Below are 5,700 nucleotides of genomic sequence, written 5' to 3' on the forward strand. Positions count from 1 at the left end.
CGAGAAATAGAAGAAATAGAGGAAAGTGAAGAAGAAACAGGGGATGAAGATATTGGTGAAGAAAATATCACGACTTTGGTCACGAATTCTGCTAAGAAAGAAGGTTTTGTTACATAAACCGATTAAAGAGGAAAAACAGGTTCAACCAGTATTGCGAAGGTCGACTAGAGAAGTAACTAAGCCTCGGTATTTGGATGACTATGTACTTATAGCTGAACTTGAGGGTGAACGTCTGTTGCTGGTTCTGAATGAAGAACCTTGGGATTTTGACGAAGCAAAGGAGTTGCAGGTTTGGCGAAACACTTGTGATGATGAGATCTGCTCTATCACATAGAATAACACTTGGAGTTTAGTTGATCTTCCTGCAGGTGCCAAGCCGATTGGACTAAAATGGGTGTTTAAGATAAAAAGGAACTCCGATGGAAGTGTTAACAAATATAAAGCCAGATTAGTAGCTAAAGGGTATGTTCAGAGGTACGGTATTGATTTCGATGAAGTCTTCTCGCCTGTAGCTCATATGGAGACTATTCGTTTGATCATCGCGTTAGCTGCTTCACGAGGATGGGAAGTACACCACTTAGATGTGAAAACGGCCTTCCTCCACGGTGATTTAAAGGAGGAAGTCTATGTGTCTCAACCAGATGGCTATGTTGTTGCAGGTAGTGAGTCTAAGGTTTATAGGCTAACAAAGCGTTGTATGGCTTGAAACAAGCACCAAGGGCGTGGAATGCTAAGTTAGATCAAACTCTCAAGGAATTAGGCTTCGAAAAGTGTTCAAAGGAAGCTTCTCTATATCGTAAGGTGGTGAAAGATCATCTTCTTTTAGTAGTCGTCTACGTTGATGACCTGCTTGTAACAGGATCGAACATAAGACTTGTTCAGGATTTCAAAGATGGCATGGCTGCAAAGTTCGAAATGAGTGATCTCGGTCAGCTCACTTACTACCTAGGCATTGAAGTCTCACAACATAATGATGGTATCTTACTGAAACAAGAACGGTATGCAGGTCGGATCCTAGAGGAAGCAGGTTTGGGAAGTTGTAATGCAGTGCTCACACCAATGGAGTCGGGTCTCAAGATGTCTAAAGCACAAGATGAAGCTGGTATTAATGAAAGGGTTTATAGAAGGAACATTGGCTGTCTACGATACCTATTACACACCTCGACCTGACATCTCATTCTGCGTTGGAGTCTTGAGCAGATATATGCACGAACCTAAGCAATCTCATGGTGCAGCTTTGAAACAGGTTCTTCGATATTTGCGTGGAACTCTCTCGTTTGGACTTAAGTATTCTCGGTCAGCTGAAACAGGGTTGATAGGTTACAGTGAAATCAGTCGCAATCGTTTGGATGAGGCAGAACTAGTTGGCTACAATGATAGTAGTCACAATGTAGATGAAGACGATGGGAAGAGTACAACAGGGCATGTCTTCTATCTCAATCACTGTCCGATAACTTGGTGTTCTCATAAGCAAGAAACTGTGGCAATGTCCTCTTGTGAAGCAGAGTTCATGGCGGCCACTGAAGCAGCTAAACAAGCTATTTGGCTTCAGAAGCTTCTCGGGGAGATCACTGGACAAGAGAGTGAGAAAGTGGTGATTCGGATAGATAACAAGTCCACCATAGCCCTTACGAAGAACCCTGTTTTCCATGGCAGGAGTAAACACATTCACCGCATGTACCATTTCATTCGTGAATGTGTTGAGAATGGTCTGATAGAAGTGGAGCATGTACCAGAGACACAACAGAAGGCGGATATACTTACAAAGGCTCTTGGATGGATTAAATTCATGGAGATGAGAGATCTTGTGGGTGTCAAGGATATTGCAAGAAAGGAAGTCAAGTTTAAGGGGGAGAATGTTAGCTTAAGCTTGAAGGACAAGCAAAGTTAAAATTAGTTTCTAGACTATTCCTACCGCGAGATGGTTTAGGATTAGTTCAAAGTGTTTTAGGAGTTATCTAGTTAAAACCTATTTCAAGTAGGATTTGGTTTTATGTCTCTTACTCTATATATAAGGATGTGTCAAGGTTGTGGCATAACTTAAGAGAGATTAAGAGTTTGTGAGAAGCTTAGTTTTGAGTTATTTTCTAAGCAATAATGGTTTTTCAAGAAGAGTTCTTTGAGGTTCTGTTTTGTTTGATTCAATATACAAAATAAACAAAACATACATGCCTTAAATAGGCTACACAATTTTAGAAATTCCAACAAAATAAGGCCTTTACCACATCCGCAAGAAACTCAAAATTTTCTTTAAACCGCATAAAAGTCATGAGAAATTTACCAGTATAATTGGGAGAAACGCGCGACCGTTGTAGCATGACGTGAGGGCCAAAGACAAAGATCGCCACAAAGAAGAATGAACCAGATATAATGGAAATGACGACTAAAACCATCTCACATGCCCAATTGTTGTGATCACAGCGAAAAGGAATGCCAAGGGCATGCAGAGTAAAGCAAAAAGCAATAAGGGCAAGGCCACATGTAAGGATGAGCGAATGAGTATTGGATCACCCAACTGCGCCCAAATAAGAATACCTATTGTTGCAACGGAACTTTGCATTGCCAAGATGTTAAGAAGTAGATAAATCCAGAGAAGTCGCCAAAGTTGCCCTGCCCAAGTCTGGCTCTTTATCATCGCTGTTAAATCCACCTGGTATTGTAAAACCTGCAGCAAATGTCACTGTGGCTACAAGAGCTGCTACCACTAGAAGGCTGTTGACGTAGTCCCTATTATTCTTAGGGTCTAGTGGCTCTGATGATCTTGTTAATGATGAGTTTTCAACAATACAATGTTTCGAGTGAGCAATGTATAATATAAGCGCCAGTGTCCACTGCTGTAATCCAAAAAATGGGTCAAGCTATAAATAATTTATGTGGGATCATATATGTTTTATGAGACGTAGTCATCAGACATTCCTCCTCAAAGATGTAGTAGGGTTTCATCTTTTGTTCAGCAATTTCCCAAGCTCTTATGCCGCTTTTGTTTTGTAATCTCAGTATCGTCCCATTCCTAGCAAGCCAAGGTATAAAGTCATAGTTCCAATTTATGAAGGCAAGGTGCAAAGGTGTATTCCCATCCACATCTTGCCCAAAGCCCAAATGTTCGATATTTTTATTCTTCATCCACATATTTAAAGCCCAATGTTGCCCATTGTTTGCTGCAACGTGGAAATTTAAGCAGGTATTTTGAATCTGGACAACGTTTTATCAACTCTTCAATAATATTTTCATGACCTTCCCGTATGAATTGGAAAGGAACCCTCATGGTCGCAGACATAAACACCCTTTGTTGATCGATCGAAGAGGTTACATACTCCTTCGTAATAACCTTGGTATGCCCCGTATGAAAGACAAGTCCTTCCTTTACTATCTCGCTCGTCCATAAGACTTGGATATTCATAGAGAAGATAATCAAGGACATCTGTTCACTCAAACAATTGGAAACAACAATTAGTATACACAGTAAGACTTTACCATCTTAAGGAGGAAGTTCCCGTCCCAAACTGGTTTTACATAATTTGAATAAACTGAATGTAACTGCTACTAGTTTAAGCAAAAAAAAAAAAAAAAACAGACCTAGGTTCTTTGCTGCCAAAGCAACATGTGCAAGATATTTGACCCCTTGCAATTTCGAATCTAAGTTAGACTTCTTCCATTCAAGGTCCTCGTTGCATGTGGTTTCCAGCAATGATTTCAAAATTGATATCTTTCCAGTTCCTACTGCCGAAAACAAGGATGAAACTCCCTTGTTATTTCCAATAAAAACAGCATCCTTGTTTGCGTTAACCAGACAGGTAATAATGTTCACATTGACTCTTTCAATGGCGTAGTACAGAGCAGTATTTCCATCTTCGTCCTTGAGAACATATGGATTCAGCCTCTCACTCTCTTCAGTACACAGTCTTGATGAAGCAAATGTTACCATCTTAACAAAAGCCTTAACAACATCTGTGTGACCACCATAAGCCGCCAAATGAAGCGGTGTCTGACCGCTCGAGTTTTGCTCCAATAGAAGGCACGGACATTCAGAGACAATCTCCTTCACTAGCTCTAGATGACCCCATGTAGAAGCAAGATGAAGAATTGAATATCCTTCATTGCTCTTGAGACATGAAATTGGCGTTCCATTGCTTCTTAACTCCTCGAGACATTCTTTGCTCCCATAACTTATTCTACTAAAAACCTTTGGAGCCATCTGGACATCTTTACCCGAGAGAGCAAATACTTCCGACAATCTAAGGTTAATAAGGAACTCTGGCAGAGGTTCGGTGTCTCCTGTAGGTAGTGTGGCGCCAGCTCCTCCACTTTGAGAGAAATCTTGTGAACGGAGTATGTTCATCGGCAGTAGGGGAACTAAAAAGTTTTGTAGCCACAGGTCAAAATAATTATTTATTGTAAGAATAATTAATTAATTACAAATAAATAGTAATTTTTTATAGGTAGTGATTCAAAATTTGAAATCAGAAATATATTACTCAAGAAATATATTACTCAAAAAATATATTACTCAAAATTCAAGAACAAGAAGTTTCACTTATTAGACGTTTAACTTTAAAACTTCGGTTTAATTTGATACTTTGGATCTACAAAAAAAAAAAAATATATATTTAAAATTAAAATAATTATGATATTTAAATTTTATATAAAGTTTAAACTATGATTAATAGTTAAGGCTTATAAATTTTTTAAATATCAATAATACTAAAGCTACATAAAAATTAAATATATTACTAATATTGAAGGTTTATAAAAAGTTTAAAACAAAGATATGGGTTGGATTTATAACATAAAATCTTCTCAAGTGTTTCTGGATCAAATGGTGAGGCATGTTAAAATTGGCATTAGTCTGATGTAGAATAAGTTATACAAAATTGTTAATCTCTTTGACACATATAAATGTGCAATTTTAACACTAAATTACTATATTAAACCACATGTTAAATCAAAAAGCACTAAAAGTTTAAATCATATAATTTTAATACTAAATTAAAAACTATAAACAGCTAACGTTAGTATATATAAAAGAAATTTTCATCCCCCGGTGTAGTACGAGTCCAAATATGATTTTATCCCAAGCGACTAAAATTGTATCGTTCAAATTACCGATTTTGCAAATACGAATATCTAAATATACAAAATAATTGTGTGATACAAACTTCCAAAACTTTCAACTGATGACGAAATACATATTTTAAAGTGAGATTTACTCAGTTTAACACCAATTTGGCCAAAATAACTGATTTGGACCACATTCGATTCTCAAATTGACACAAATTTTGTGTTAAAAGTCCAAAAAACCAAACACTGGAAAAATACTCTTTTAATTTTAATTTAAATGGTTAGTAAATAAATTAAGGGTGAATGTCATGAAAACCCACTTTGGGTGTGAGTTCTGTCACAAAACCCACTTTCCACTCATGGTATACTTTCCCAAGTTTTTTGCTTATGTGTCCACTTTCCTTTTACATTTTTGCCCTTACTAACAATTTACCTCTCTTTCTCTCCTTCTAGCCACATAGATTTCTTTTAGCTAAATGTTTTTGTACTATTTTTCAGCTAGAAGTAGGTATATTAGAACTTAGAAGTGTCACTAGAAGCATACTACACAATAAACATGGTCATTATTAATCTCAAAGCCTATCCACCAAATTCTGACCACGTGGACAAGCAATCCAGATGAAATTTATTGACAAGTTTGTT

At 37.3% G+C, this 5,700-nt stretch overlaps 1 pseudogene; it reads right to left on the bottom strand.

Moving 5' to 3' along the window:
• LOC104720385 overlaps positions 2,193-5,700 on the bottom strand; it is a 14,543-nt pseudogene continuing 11,035 nt past the window's right edge.

Source organism: Camelina sativa, chromosome 10, assembly GCF_000633955.1.
Source record: "Camelina sativa cultivar DH55 chromosome 10, Cs, whole genome shotgun sequence".
NCBI classification, from domain to species: domain Eukaryota; kingdom Viridiplantae; phylum Streptophyta; class Magnoliopsida; order Brassicales; family Brassicaceae; genus Camelina; species Camelina sativa.